The sequence below is a fragment of the Stylophora pistillata genome, chromosome 11 (genome assembly GCF_964205215.1).
Source record: "Stylophora pistillata chromosome 11, jaStyPist1.2, whole genome shotgun sequence".
Lineage (NCBI taxonomy): Eukaryota > Metazoa > Cnidaria > Anthozoa > Scleractinia > Pocilloporidae > Stylophora > Stylophora pistillata.
The window spans coordinates 19,137,739-19,154,149 of record NC_142529.1 but is presented as its reverse complement, the minus strand read 5'-3'; the positions used below and the strand labels follow the sequence as shown (position 1 = coordinate 19,154,149).

The 16,411-nt window shown below is 39.6% G+C and overlaps 1 long non-coding RNA gene across 2 annotated transcripts; it reads right to left on the bottom strand.

Moving 5' to 3' along the window:
• Nucleotides 1-10,187: 10,187 nt before the first annotated feature.
• On the bottom strand, nt 10,188-14,294 carry LOC148720466 (uncharacterized). 2 transcript variants are annotated; one of them, XR_015993443.1, is made up of 3 exons: nt 13,824-14,294; nt 11,979-12,300; nt 10,188-11,411 (listed from the first exon to the last, which is right to left on the bottom strand). It is a non-coding gene; the product is annotated as an uncharacterized LOC148720466 (long non-coding RNA). The 2 variants fall into 2 exon arrangements; XR_015993444.1 differs by having other exon boundaries at nt 13,955-14,294.
• Nucleotides 14,295-16,411: the final 2,117 nt, after the last annotated feature.

Here is a 16,411-nt window from a genome sequence, read left to right as displayed (position 1 = left end):
GATAGTGCACTGTACACTGCCTTTGTGTATCGTACGATATTCAGTGCATTTGGTGCCCTCGGCTGTTGTTGAGCACGATCTTGTCTTTGAATGCGACGATGACGAAGATGAAAAATCTTCGTGTAGCAAGCGAATGCGATAATCCAACATGATAGTATGACCACACAACTATACCCATATGTTAGACGATAGTCTAGAAAGCAGAGAAAAGCAGCGACAGCAGATACAACCCATAAGGCAGCTACCACGATATACATACGATTTAAAGTTACAGCTTGTCTGTATCGAAGCCCTAAGAACAGCGCGAGAACTGTGTCCACGTTTATGGGTGTCAACGTCAACAAAGATACTAGACATAATTGAAAGCCTGATATGAAAGCTGTGTCGAAAGCATATCGACTGATTCCAATCTTCGCGAACTGAAGAAATCCAAAGAATTGTATGGAGTGGCTGTGTAGCAAGTCCGATCAAAAGATCAGTTGTTGCCAGACAGCGATACAAGAGTTTGGACGTATGGATGTAGGGAAGACTCCTTGAGAAGGGCAACAAGGATCAGAGAATTCCCAAGAAATGCCGTGAGGGAGAGGAGAATATTGACTGTTGAAAGATAAGATGCGTGTTGTTTTCATCCAGCTACTACCGATGGGGAACATATCAGTTCTTCGCTCCGACGAAGGGCTAACGCTCGAAACGTCAGCTTTTGTAATCGTTACGGTGGCTAATTTACCATTTCAACTTTGTTGATATATCCAAATTATTAAGTTCTTCGAGTGTGTTTGGTTGTGTTTTAGTTTCTGTTAAATTTTCTGGCGCCATCATTTCGTCTTTGATGAGCAGTTGTTTTCTCTCTCCTCCAGGTTTTCTGTATTTGCAACCAAAGATATTTCGACTTTATGGCTCTTTGAGTATCAGTTAAACCTTAGTTTACCTAGAGTGTCGACTTAACGACTTCCTCAGAGGTATGTCTCCATTTAAAATGCGCACAAAGCTTTTTATTCTTTGTCGAGTTCGTGGCTTTACCCGCAATTATTATCATCCACGAGAGAATAACACTTCTGATACACTAATTGATATTTATTTTGTCAAAAATTAAGGTACTTCTAAAACACCATAGCCATTAAAAACGGGTAATTTGAGAGAGGCTAGCGGCCTCTTCAATCATCGAGGACAAACTTTAATTTTCACAATTTATTCTTTAAATTCCCTCTGAACCTAGTTAGCTGGTCCGTTTATTTGACTACATATACACGGCAGGAAAAACTCTCTCCAAGAACATTTTGACCAGTTGAATGAGCAAATAAATTCTTTTAATACTCGGTATCCAAAAAGGAAAGTTTATTAAAATTATACATTTTTACTGCATGCCACGAAAATCCTAATCTCGTACCCAGATCCTGCAGTGTAACTGTGATTGAGAGGTAACCGTTTGGCGGTAAAAAGTCTGGGCAAGAGAATAGGAAAATTCAGCTGCCTTATAGACTATTGAGTCATGTTGAAACCCTTGAACACGACTTAGTAGGGAAGAAATTTGAATAAAACCAAGAGAATCGCTTGGAAATCGTACAAATAGAAATACTGGTTACTTTATTAAAACCGAAATTTTATGATATTAAAGCATTGAGCCATGTAAGTGCAACTCGAAGAGGATCAAGGGAAAACAATGTCTCGTTAATTCCTTTTGAGGAAGATTGAAATCCGTGGGCATTGACTGATTTTTGTTTTCTTCACTAGCTAGTCATTCAGCAGTAGAGAAAGGGTTTCAAACGGAAGAGTTAAGGCAAACTAAAACAGCGGTGCTAAGTGCTTCGAATTCACCTGCGATTAACTATGGTTGATATCTTTTACCCGGAGTGATCACAATAACCGCTATACTTATGGTACATAGTAATAGTAATAGTAATCAAAGTTTAATGTCTATACGTAGGGCCTTGGTTACCCATATTGCTCGAGCCAGAGGCTCATGTATAAAACGCAAGACAACAACCCACCCATCCCACCCCAGGGGAGGACATCCATCACACAGTAATCTCGTGCATGGGAAATTAACGTCTCCTACCCCTAACCCTGTAGGAGACGGGACCTCCATTTATTCGTCCCTATCCGAGAAGACTAGAATATCTAAACCATTTCTTGATGTTATAGAAAGGCAGCATATTCTTCTCAATTATTTTAAGACTTTGAGTGTTGGTCCGGCCGGGGCTCAAACCCTCGACTCTCCCGCACATCAGTCCAGCGGTCTATCCATTGAGCTAACCGGGAGGTGGTCAAAAAGAACAACTGTTACAAAATGTACCCGCAGAGCCCTGTACATTGTCTTATTCTATCGCGCGATGTTAAGTATGTTTGGCTGGCTCAGCTGTTGCATTGTCGAACATAATCTTTGCGTAAAATGTTTGTATTTTTACCGCTATCGTAGAGATTACGAGATTAGAAAAATCCGGCTGCCTTATAGGTATTGAGTCCTGTTCAAACCCTAGAACACGAATAAGTAGAAAAGGAAATTTTAATAGATCCAAGAGAATCGCTTGGAAATCGTGCAAATAGAATTAATGATTACTTTATTAAAACAGACGTTTTAAATATAGCTCTGGATCGTGTAAGTACAACTCGAAGAGGATAAGAGACAACAATGTCTCGTTAATTTCATCGAAGAGGATCAAACTCTATGGGCATTGATTGATTCTTTTTTGCTTTTTCACTAGCTAGTCATTCAGCTGTAAAGAAACGGTTTTAAAAGGAAGAGTGAAAGCAAATTAAAACAGCGATGCTAAGTGCTTCACTTACGATCAAAATCGGTTAATATGTTTTACCCGGGGTGATCACAGTAATCGCCATACTAATGGTGCATAAAGAACAACTATTGCAAATTGCTCCGCAGAGCCCTGTGCATCGTTTTATTATGTCGCGCGATGTGAAGTGTGTTTGGCTGGCTCGGACTTTGTCGAACTTTATTTTTGTGGGAAATGTTTGAATTTGCAACGGAGAAAATCTAAGGAAGGTTGATTTATTTTGTCCAATAAAAGTACGTTTTGTATTACATATCAGTAGGAGTACGCCAGAGTGTCATAATTACCGCATGGAGTATCCACATCAAAGTCTTATGTCACATATTGGTCATATCACAGGCGGCCCAAGCGAACTATGTGATTTTGGTGTCTACTGTTCCTTAACGGGAATACCCAACATATTAAGATCTAATTTTAAGCGTAAGCGTGGGCCGTTAATCTTAATATGTTAGGTATTCCCGTTGATGACCTTTAGACCCCAAAATCGAACGCAGTACGCTTGGGCCGTCTGTGTGACCTCAGTGATTTTGATGTGAAACTTTATCACATGGCTCCGAAATCGAGAGGAAAGAGCGACAATTTTGCCCTAACTACGGACGAGCAATGGAATCTAGAGTTTCTTACCATGCTGGCTGGAACAGGAAGCTAATTAAACAGTGTATACTGGAAGGTTTGGTATTAGGTATTGATATGGTAACCGGTTGTGTCAGTTCGTCGATTAACAATTAATGGACTGTGTTGCTATGTGTGGGGAGAGACTGGGGAGAGTAAAACGAACAATTTGAAACGATACTAACCTACGAACACCCGTGAATACATCAAAAGTAAAATTTTATTCCTCTGGTCATTTGTAATTACTAGTATTTTGGACGTTGGCGAACTGACATGTAAGCGTTGGCAAACTGATATATTAATTAGACGTTGGCGAATCGATCTTAAACGTTGGCGAACTGTTCGTTGGCGAACTGACGCGTTGGCGAAATGATCAGCATTCATTGATATAACAGTTAAAAGCCTACTCTGTAGTACAGGACGCCCATTGAATACCGATGTATAGGCGCTCAGAATTTACTCTTTCTTGATTTCTCGAAGAAGCAATGCGCCGGCTGTACAACAGCATATAGCTTCAATTATCAGTGATTACTTTGAAGACATTGAATTTTGCACACTGCTCACAACAGTTGCATTTTGTGGAGAATCTACGCGCAGTTTCCCATTTTATGCTTGAGACTTTCCCCAAGACTTTCCAAGACTTTGGAATAATCATGCCAAGGAGTCGTTGAAGACAGAAACCAAATGGGTAGTATTTTACTCGCGAAAAATCCTACTATCCTGTCCCTCAGACCAGCACGGAGTTTGCAAATGTCAACTTTATGCGAGCTCTACCTTCAGAAAAAGATCAACCCCGAGACTAACAGTGCTATAAAATAATTTGTGGAGAAGTATCGTCCGTTGAGGCAAAGGACTGTTCGGGAGGAAGCTACCAAGGACAGGGCAGGGGCTTTAACACCGGCCGTCTACAAGACGCAACAAGATTCCACCAAAGTGGACTTGTTGGCGGGACTAGGTAACGATTTTAACTCTAGAGATCATCCAGTAGGGTTCAGCAGCGACAAAGGAGCCGTTCAAGCTACTTCGGGAGGTGGAAATGTGACAGATGTCACTGTTGTAGAGTATTTTAAAGGATTGCTATCTCGAGTATTTTTAGGTTTACCTTTTGTTTTATTGAGTCTCGCCTTTTTACGCTTACGTGTTATTTTGATAAATTTATAGTTTTTATCTTTTATTTTTAGTGTGTGCTCGAACTTGGCTCAGTTCGCGGATTTCCTTCTTGTCGTGCTAGACATTTTAATCGCTTGTTAAGGTTGAGAATAATGAGTTTCATAGGTGGTCATTTTTGGGTTGGGAAAATTGACCTTGAGTTTTACCCACAGAGAAGATCCTGTTTTGTGCGCGTGATTCTCGTGCGCAACACGATCATGGGCGTTTAATTGGTTCCTTGGGGATCGCCAAGTGCTTCTGAGCGAGCCACCCAATTTCCCCCTTTTGCAAAACAACGAATGCACAATGGAAACTCCCTCGGTCAGCTAACCCAAACATGTCTGTGATTTTGGCATTAAATACGCGGGCACTCCTTGCTAAAAGATAAGAAGAGAAATAGCTGCGGTAGTAGAAGGTAGTAGCAACAATAGAAGAGTAGAGAATAAAGAAGAAAATTACAGAGTCTTGATACCTTTCGTTAATAGCCAAGCGAGTGGTTAAAACCCGTCGCCAACATCACATTTGTTGACGAATGTATGAAGAGGCAGTTGTTGAGGTGCGAATATCCGCAGACGAATGTGACACAGACTCAGAAAACGACTTTTCTGACCCAGAGGATGAAGATATTAGTTACGGTTTCTAGATCCGGGCGGCAAATTTTCGCTTGGATTTCTATAGTACGCTTACAGTAGATATCTCTGATAACCTAATTGGCAAGTAAACAAAAGAACATTCCTTTCCGATCAATTCATCGGAGCCAATCGCAATCGACCTATTGTAGACCAATATAATGTGGAAGAGGACTCTGGTTGAAAAGGAATGTGCGGGTGACCTAATGGTTACTGCGCTGGACTCCGGGTTGGGAGGTCTGGGTTCGAGACCAGGCCGGGTCAGTGTGCTGTCGGTTTATTGGAAAAACAATTTTCCCCCACAATGCCTACGTCCACCCAGGCTGAAAAATGATCTTTAGGTGCGAATATCTTTTTTATTTGGTGGTTTAGAAGTTATCTTTAAGGCCGTAGTTACCTAATAAAAACGGGAAATACTCCTTTTTTTTTTTTTTGCTTTCGAAACAACAAGGAAACAGTCTTTTACTTTAAGAGCAGCGATAGTTTTCGGAGAGGGGAGCCGATGCGGATGTCATCTATTGAGGGTAATCAACATTTTTGTTGGGCTTTTTCTTCATCTTGTACCATATTGGACCCATAGTCCATCTCGGAAAATAAATTGGTAAGGCGTGCAATGACCCTTGGGAGCTCGCTGTTTCAGTTAGGGGGTTAACCGTTAGACGGTAAAATGACAAAAAAAAATTATGCGTTAGGTGTGAAAATTGAGAAATTTGCAACCGTTAGTTGTGAAAAAAGTTAACTGTAAAAATTTCGTTTCAGTCGAAACTGAAAGAAATTAACCGTTAGCCGTGAAATGGTCAAAATTCGACCGTTAGCCGTAAAGAGCAGTCACCCCATTGAGACCCACATTAGGTGCCAATGTTTGAACAGTGGCTCATCATCATCCCACATACACTGTTTTACGAAATGACGTACAAAACTCTTCAAAACAAAACAACATTTTTTCCACTATTTAAAATGTATTTTCTCTCTCACAATCTTTCAAATTTTTGTGAAATTGAAGAAACTGCTTATCACACAAAACTAGAATGATATATCATGGTAAATTACGCAACTGGGCCTGGTACATAGTAATTATGTTTGAATAGGATATATAAACATTTCTCCATCATTCAATTACAAGTTAAATCATGCTCCATTCCATTCACAAATTACTTTGTGAAACAAAATGCCTGGTAACACTCAACACAATAAATGTCTCACTTGTTACAAACCCCCTTGTTAAACTATCTCTAATGTTGACAATTCTTCGTATATATCTAATTAAGTGAACAGTATATTTTCAGCATCTCTTTACCTTCAAAAAGCGTTCGGACAAAAGAACACTACTGTCCTCACAACGATAACTATACACTACTTCGCTAATCACAAGTAGTTATACAATCAATTGCTGACTGAATAAAGTACGAAGATACATTTTATTAGCGTTTTATTTTTATTTCAGTGAACATGTACGAAAACTAGTACCAGTCGGCTGCTGTCAGTAGTTAAAGCTGTACGTACTCCCTTACCAATCCAGTACAGTCTCTCCCAGTACTCCTCTTATGGTATATTCGAGGTGGGTAAGAGCCGGGTTACCCTCCCAAATTTTGTCTCCTTTCAGACGGAAAATTCTTTTTTCATTCATACCAGCTGGGATCCAATCGTTCTTAGTTTTTTCGGTGAAGAATACAATAATCAGTTTGTCCACGAGTTTTCCGTTTCCTGAGAACTCGTCATGTATTACTTTACCGTCAAAAATGATCACACCATCTTCTGTTTCTTGCTGTTGGTTTTGAATGAGGGACGAAGCTTGACCCGAACCAACTAACACAACGCAGTCACTGCCACGGAGTTCTTTCTTGAAATCGTGTTCGTCTGCCAGGATTTCGTTGACATTTTTCACGGTTGCCTTGTTTCGCAGCTTTCCCCGTAAGCAGTCTTGAAGCTCTTCCGCTTCATTGCTGTCGATTCCGGAAAACATTCCAGTGTACAGATACAAAATGTATTTCATTTTGGGCTTGGATTTGAGTCGAGTGCGGAAAGGAGCAGAATAAATGCGCTTCTTCAACGACAACCAATTAGATGGGTCGTCGTTGAACTTCAATCTCCCAGAAAGAATCAGAAAGCTTCAAAGGACAGCAGCTAGAGGCAATCTATATTTAAGAGCTCGAGAAGTGGCTATGCAAAATGCCACTGTGAAATGATCGTGGAATGTACGTAAGAAACGCCACCATTAAGCATCTTGTCGTGTTATTTATCGTCTTTTCATTAGAGCTTCAATCTCCATGTTTCCAGTGAATGCGTGAGGTGAAGCCTGAAGCTGAGCGCCAAATCTTCTTTATTAGGAGCAGGGGCGGATACAGGGGGGGTGGATCGGGTGGATATCCACCCCCCATTTTTCAGTAAAAAAAAATTCGAAATGTCACTTTATTTGAAATAGAAAATAAAGAAAGAAAGAAAAATTAGCTCTCGCTCATGTCTGGTTGTTGTTACGCCACGTTTCGTCGTCTGCCGCCACTTTTCGCGCAAAAGTTAGCAAGGAAGCCATTTGACAACGCCTAGTGACGCGAAGTAAGATTCTGATTGGCTCATTATTGCGAAATTTGTAGGGAAACGTTCGCGCTTACCAACCCATGTGCTCAGTCGATGCTCAGGTTTGATGGCAACCTCGTTCCCAGGGTCTTGTGGGTAATTTCCAAGATGGCGGGTCTGCCATCCACCCCCCCTTTTGAAATCCTGGATACACAATCAGTTGGTAATTGCTGCTGCTTGTCTGCATCTTTGATCAAATGCAACGTAGCATACAATGTTTGAATGAAAGAATGGGTCAACACTGAATACAGGTGTGGCTTAATAGACTGATTCACTTCTAACAAATGTAAGTCTGTATGTCCTTTGTTCAAGATATGTTACGGGGTGTTCTAGGCTTTTCAGCTCCGGCGAAAGATGAAAAGGCTCCCTATCAAATATCACATAATTAACTCATATACTCATAACTTGAGTAAAGCGTGCTTTTAGATCCAGTGGGAAAAAATTTGGTAACCTGTGAAGTTAATAAAAAACAAAATTGATCTGCATTTTCTGCAAAAAAGGTTTCGTGCTGTGGTAGGAAAAGTTTGCAGTGGTGCAACAAACATTAATTTTTCTAAGGTGAGCTAAAAGTATGAACGCTCAGCCAAAAGCATCTATTCACGGTCTATAGTATGAAAAAAAAATTTCACAACAAAATTTCAGTTGCAAATTTCAAAGCCGTCAGTATCGATGATCGTTTACTGTGAGAGTACTAAAACGTCATTCCATTACTCCGGTCTTTATTCAACAGGTTTGACAATAATCCGAACTTATTTTCGCAGAAAATTTCAGGAAACAGTTCCTTAAGGAGCCAACGAAAATTCTAAAATATCGAGCAACTAATAAACGTATTATCGCTGATTTCTTCTATTGTTTCATACTCGTACCAGGGTGACATTGGGCCCAGCGTATCATAGCAACTAGTGTGCATTCGTGGTCTAGCTTTTGAGGCAGAAAATGAGAATTGCATGTTGACCGAAATATATCATGATTTCTACAAAAAGGCAATGTGTTCTGGTCGAGGAAACGATTTGAAAGATTTGAGAGCGAACTAAAGGTGGGGGTGCATCTGGTTCATTTTAAGGAGCGAAGTCACAAAGGTTAGGCCTCACGGAAAGGTACCCCACCCATGGAAACCGTAACCCCATGAAAATCTCAGACATGCGCAGATTGTATTACTTTCTAGCACTGCTTGAGAAAAAGAACGCGGGCTCGTGCCGTGAGTTGATTACATCAAAGTTATAGATTTTTGTTAATTAAATCGCCGGCCGACTCGCCGACGATGAGACCTGATGGCACGTAACAGAGCTCACGGTAGCCAGTTTTCTTGCAAAGATTCTGCCACCAGTCAAAAAGAAGCCGAGAAAATATGCGAATTATTCCGTAGAAATAGAAAAAAGCGGCGTTGCAGTGCAAGTGTGCAGCTTTTTAAGTGAAGAAAAACTCGATCGACTCGAGAGAGAGTGTAACGGGTGAGATCCGAAAACGCCATCTAAAAGGAACAGTCAAAACCCTAAGACGCAGTCTAGGCAAGTGTTTTTCTGGAGGGAATGGAAATGCAAACACTTGCAAATGTCTATGAATACTACTACAGATTGTCTGAGCCACCAATTACTGTGACTGAATTTCATTCCCATTCTGAAATTTCGCCGGTTGCAATTTGCGCGATCGTAGTTGATACCACTTTTAAATGTTATTAATCATAAACCGAAAACAATCTCCCCAAACAGAAGCCGAAAAAGAAAAACCTCTCGAATGTTAAGGTAGAGTAGTCGATATGGCCGCATAGTCAGTAATAAATATACAGGCAAGTTAATTTTTAGGGCAACAAATCATAACGACGCGTATCTTTAAGTGTCATACAGTATCGAGAGTTTTATGAGTGAAGTTTTAAGGCTTAAGTTGGAAGTTCTAACAAACACGAACAAAATTATCTGCACACGGACCGCCGTGGAAACGTAATACTAATAGTTTCAGTTATTCAACCTTACAATTGTGATAACCATTTTTTTCACTAGATTTATGTTTTCTAGTCGGGCATTTTTACTTTGTATTCTTTGTTTCCATACTCTATCGTGTGAAATCCGTGAGTTACATTTGACTAATTCAAATGGTCACCGTTCCATAATTTCAGTATTTGTAAAAGGAAAGAACATCCAATTGAAAAAGGACGCGTTGAGGATCCAAATTCAACTGAAAAAGTGTCAAAACAAACCTACGTCTACCGAAAAAAAAGAAAAACAAGTCGGCAACAAGCTAAGGGGGACAAGATCTGCTTCCTCAAAACTGAAAAAGGAAATTACAGGGGAACAATGAGTTTGTCAAAAAGGGATATTCCCTTGTGGAGACATTTGCACATGGTAACAATGGATACAACCAAAGAATTTTTGATGTTTTTGGCTTGTGTCAGATACATGCAACATGCATCTTTGTTATCTTATCAAAACACACCTGTAGCACTACATCTGATTTTCAATATTCTGTTTGACTGTAGCCCCCCAACAAACTTTGTTGTCTCCCCAAGTACACTTTCTGACTGGAATGTTCTCTTAGGTGAAGCAGACAAACTAATTTTACTGAAGCGCTTTTCAAACTCCAAGTACGATTTTCATCTCTGGAGCGATGACTCCCACAAGGGAGGAGAAGAGAGGCACATAGTGGGTGTTCACACCTGGTGCCCTATAGAGAGCAAGCCTCAAGCTTACATCCTAGCAAACAGCCTTACAGCAAGCAGGTCCAGAAAACACCAGTCTGACGTGGATTATCACGTTGTGAAAAACGAATATGACATCACCAATGTTTCGGGGTTGGTTGGAGACAATGCCTCTACCCAAAAGGGAAAAGTAAATGGTCTCTTAGCAAACAACACCAAAATTTTTGAAAGGAAATGTTTTTTTTGTAGGATGCTACCCACACGTACTAAACATCATGCTGAGAAGAATGTGCCAGGCTGGGTTTGGGGCAAAGGGTGACACGAGTAACGCCCATGTTTTACAATTACTATAAAAAATATCTTGGCTCCATCATGAGCGTCCAAGCCAATACAAAGTTATGTATGTTTCTCTACGTATTCTTAGTAAAGAGCCACCCCTTCCTCAGACATTCATTGACGCAAGGTGGACGTATTATCATGAGACTCTCCAGTGGTATCTTAAGTATGGAAAAGCTTGTTTACAGCTTGCTGAGCATCTCCTTCAACGATTGTCAAAATCATATAGCCACCACACTATATGACAAGATGTCATTAAGATGAGCTCAAGTCCTATGATCCAAGTTGAAATCAAGTTTTTGTTTGAATTCCTTGACAAGTTTCTCATCCCATCTCTGAACACATCCCAAGCTAGTGATGCAAAACTTGGTTTTTCCGGTGGTTACCTAGCACAGTTATGGCCAGCAACTGTTTTGAAACACTATGAAACTTTACGTGAAATGTTGAAGTCTCCATCAGAACATTTTCCTTTAACATCACAACAGGTAAAGATGTCATTGAAAGACCCTGCAGCTATTGACCATTTTTACAAACAAGTGCAGAGGCCAATGTTACAAGAAGCGATTAAAGTAATCAAAGATCATGGAGCAGAGTGGTTAACTTTTCCTAAGTTGTTTGGAATGGGGGCTGATCAGAGATACCAAAGTCATTTCTGGCATTCGGTTTTAACGCTTCTTGGAATTCCAGTCAGATCTGAAAATCAAAAAGAAAAGTCAGTGAACAATTCCTTTCGTGTTCATGGACATAACATTCTCACGTTGGTCTCTAAGGACAGAGTTGGATTAATTAAATGGGCCACTCTTTGGAAATTAAAGGAACCCCAATTGCTATGTGAGATCAAAGAAATGGCTTTATCACAACAGAGCTCACTCATAAGTAAAGAAGCCACTCCAAAGCTGTTCGAGTTCTACCCCAAGCACATTTTCAGTCTTCCAGTAAACAATGTTCTTGCAGAAAGACAGTTCAACCTTTCACAACTGTATCTTAATGATAACATGTCAGAGTTATCAAAACAGGCCTCAATCACATTTTTTGAGAACATTCTACACAGTGGAATAACCAACACCAGGGCCACAGAAGCTGCATGTGAAGTTCATGAAGAAAGAATGAAAGAATAGGCCCAAATACTCACCACAGACCTTTTGCAAGAGGCAAGAAAAAACTTAAACAAGATTAGAGAAAATAACACACAGGGACCACTTACAGCAAAGGATGTTTACCCTAAAGCTTGGATAGAAAAGAAAGCAAACAGTGACTTACCAGATATGATTCAGTCAATAAAAGCTGATGGTCACAAACTTAAACTTCACTGGAAAGCTTCTGCCAGGGGAACATCTGCACTGGAGGGACAAAGGTCATTCAGCCCAACAGTAATTGAGGGAGTTACCAGTACACCTGATGGACAAGTTCCAAGACTAATGCAGCTAGCAGCGCTAAAGGTGTGGAACTGGGGGGAGGAGCTACCAATTTATGATCTACCAAGAGAATGCCAGTTGTGTCTACAAAAACCTTCCAAATGTCTTCCAACCTCCAACTACTTGTCTTTCCAGGTCCCACATGACTGTACATATTATACCATTGCCTACACATGAAGAATAAAGTAGTCATGGGGGTGGCTCAGTAATTTTTAAACATTTTAGATTTGTTCATAAGAACTAATTTCACTGACCCACACTGCATGAAGTAAATATATCTTAACAAAAATGCATTTTTTACACACAGAGACACAATAATGAATAAATGTTTCAATACAACAGGTGAGAACTAACCTGATAAAAGCATGTTGTATATGCCATTTTAGTTAAGTAAACAAAACTGAATGTTTTAGTGTATGTAGCATGTTAGCTTTGCAATATTGTAACTGGTTTTACTGGGTATAAGTAAAGTGCATGGAGCCAAAGCTGAGACATGCATGTATAATCATGTTGTATTGGATCTTGAATTAAATGAATTGTACATTACATTCAAAATGAACAGTGGGTAAATGAAGCTGTAATATATCTGATTTTAAATTGTTATGCATGACTGTAGCCTAGTAGAATATTAAACAAACATTGAAATGCTGTCACTTCACTACAGTAGTTTAAGACCATAATAAATGTAATATTTAACTGCATGTGTGGAGGTGCGGTGGCCTCATGGTTGGTGTGCTTGACTCTGGATTGAGTGGTCCGGGTTCAAGCCCCGGCCGGGACATTGTGTTGTGTTCTTGGGCAAGACACTTTACTCTCACAGTGCCTCTCTTCACCCAGGTGTATAAAATAAAAAAAAATTTAATGCTGGGGGTAACCCTGCGATGGACTGGCATCCCATCCAGGGGGGAGTACAAATACTCCTAGCCGCTTCATGCTACAGAAACCAGAGTTAAGCACCGGCCTAATGGGCCACTAGGCTCGTAAACAGACTTTACCTTTACCCTAGCTACATGTAGATTATATCATCATACTGTTGCACATGTATAATTTAACATATCATTAGCAGTAGGTAACTTTTAATGTGATAAGTACATGACTTTTGTATAGGTGTTCTTGTACATAATAAGAGAATCATTTTGTATAGGAAGGGCAAAGCTAAGTGATGCAGCCAATGTTATGTTACATACAGTTAGTGTACAATGTATAACAGTAATAAATTAGATTTAAACACTGGAACTGTTGAAAATGTGCCAAGTTCATTATCCTGTCTTTCCTGAATCCGTGTAAAAGATAAGTAGGACAAATCCTTTAAACGTTTTTCTTCTAACTATTAAATATCTACACCGATGGAATTTTTTTTTCACATACAGGCAACTTGTTGTACCTGGACTAACACAAATTATTGAATATGCAGTGTGGTCTAAAAAGAATCAGTGTATTGGTCGATCCTCCACATTAAAAGCGCCCAAAAGAAATAAGCATTGATTTAACAATCGATATCAGTCAAACATCGTCAATAGTACCAACGAGTACCCGAGAAGTGATTGACAAACTGCTCTTGGTTCCTGTTGACGAATAAACCGGAGTTCACTCTCGATCTCGGGTGGGCGATATTGAATGTAAGCCAATTGACCCATTACCACCAACACACCCCAAGATAGTGTCAAGATAACCTAATTTGTAATCTTACCTCGAGCATGGTGCGCTTCAGTAACTTGCTTTAACTCAGCTCAGTCGATATATTTCATTCCTCCATGACATCTCGAGCGCGCGTCAAAAACATGAAAATAACTTTCATAAGAACAACAGTGGACTCCAAACCTCAATTTGCCTTGAAACTACGATGCCAATTCTTGAACTTGTCCGTTTCGAAATTCCAAATAATAAACACCACGAGTAGTGAATGACAAAACAGTACGAAAAAATAGCATTTCTACCACTAAGTCGATGAAAAGAGAAAAAATAAAACGGTAGAATCCTTAACTCCCATGCAGTCTTCGCGGTTCAAGTATTAAACTACCAGAGACTTTGTGTTTTGATAAGATATTCAACGGTAAAGTTTTAAAAGCGTAGAAGGGAGAAGTAAACACAACAAGGGACGTCATCTGCGCATGTCTGAAATTTTCCTTAACTCACGTGCGTACGCTGTTCCGTGAGGCCTAAAGGTGGCGAAGGCGAACTTGCTGTGGGGCGAAACCTCCAGATACCATCTCACCCAGTAGATCAGATTGCTGTATAGTTAAACTATTCAGTGCGTGTTATCCCTTAAAAAGCGCTCAAGATCTTGCATGGTCCATTGTCGAAAACCCCTCCCCTCTCTCCCCTCTTTACCAGAACGTTCTTGGGAAGAACATCGGTACTGGCCAGAGGAACCGTTGGGCTCTGGGGACGAGAATGTGAGCGTGTGAGCGTGTGAGCGGTTGTGTATGGTCGTCAGTTGAGTTGCACCTCGGTGGCAAAAGTTTCATGTTTTTCTGTACACAGAATGTTGAAAGACTGCGGGAACTTACCTACAGCTTAGATGTTGCTTGTTGTAAATATGAAGAAAGAGGACTACTTGTTGGTTGAGTTCAGCGACAAAGAAAAAAACAAATACGAGCTCCAGCCTGAAGTTGATGAGCAACAGGACACAGGCTTATTTGACGATGAATTGAACACGGAGCTCTGGACTAAGGTGTAAACCATTTTTTTAGTCAAATTAAATGTGTAAATTGAATATTGCTAATATTTACGGCTTAATGCATGTACGTTGACTAGGAAAATGTTTAACACAGGCAAATGAACACTTTCAATATGACGCACAGTAAGTGGTAAGCTCTCAGAAAATGGTTTCCACAAAAAAATTCGTATGCATGCCTTAGTTATCAAAAGTAACGGGCTGAAGGGATACCTGGCAGCAAGCTAGCAGAGGACTATGGCCTTGTTGTCGATGAGCCTCGCATTAAATCATTCTTTTGTAGATTCATCAAAAGCAGAGGGAAGGAACATCCTGGAACAAGGCTATAGATGAGGTACGAGTTGAAAAACTGATCCAAAAGTACAAGAATGATGGAGAACTGGACAGTGAGGATCCAGCACTTTTGATGTTAAAACAGTGGCCAAAATCTGAATGGTATAAAAATAACCCTGATAGGCTTCCAGGCCTTGAAAGGCTGGTAAGTATCAAAAAGTTACCTTGACTTGTTTGGAAGATAATCTAAGTTGAGTTGTGAGTGGCGGAATCTCACAATAACCAAAAGGGATTTGTATCCCCTGGGTCCTTAAGACAGTTGGGCAATATATTTTTATTCAATCATTTCATTACATCATGAATGTTCAATTTTTTTATTATGTAAAGTGCATTAAAATCATAGCATTGCAGCATTGCTGCTTCCAATTGCATTTGTATTGATATTTAAATCATCTTTTATTTGGAGCAGATAGTTACTGCATAAAAAACCTTTAATGAAAATGGCCATTTTTGGTCAATCTTTAAATATTTGATGTTCAGAAATTTATTTTTTATTAAGATTTGAAGAGTATCAATCATCTGAAAAAGAAATAAGTGAGAAGTTTATGTTGCAGTAATGTTCAGACATGTATGTGGAAAGTTAAAAAAAATCTGAAAATTATTGGTCCGTGATTCCTTTAAATCTTTTGGGTTGTTATTGACGAACCATTCCATACAATTCTATAAATCACATTCATGGAATGCAATGCGCTTTAAGGCATAAGATGATGAGGTCTTGAAAATCAGATATTCTACAGAATGTTTCCTTCAGCAACGATTACTGGTGGTTAAATGGATTGAAAACTAGATTTATAATTAACAATTATTTCACAAGCGCGCGTTGGATATGAGATGATAGATAGCCAACAAGGTGCGTGGCGCCGAGTTGGCCATAATCATCTCATATCCAACAAGCGCGAGTGGAATAATTGTTTTATTAAAAATGTTAAATTAAATTATTAAATTTTATTAAATTTTTAGCTCCCGTTTAATTTTAAGCTGATATGTCCGCTTACCATATTTGTAGATTATGGTATATTGGCTGATATACCATAATGGCTAAGCCAATAAAAATTCTTGAATTGCATTATCCAATGATCTAGTTTTTAATAAAAGAGCCATAGACCATGTTATGAGAGTCACACACCTTATCATGAGGAAAGCTGAGTACATGTGTTGTGCACGTGTATTGCTGTGTGGTTTTTCTTTGCAGATCAACCGATTATTAGATATTCTGTTGGACAGTGAACTGAACTATAAGAACAGATACCAGAGATTCAGAGACAAAG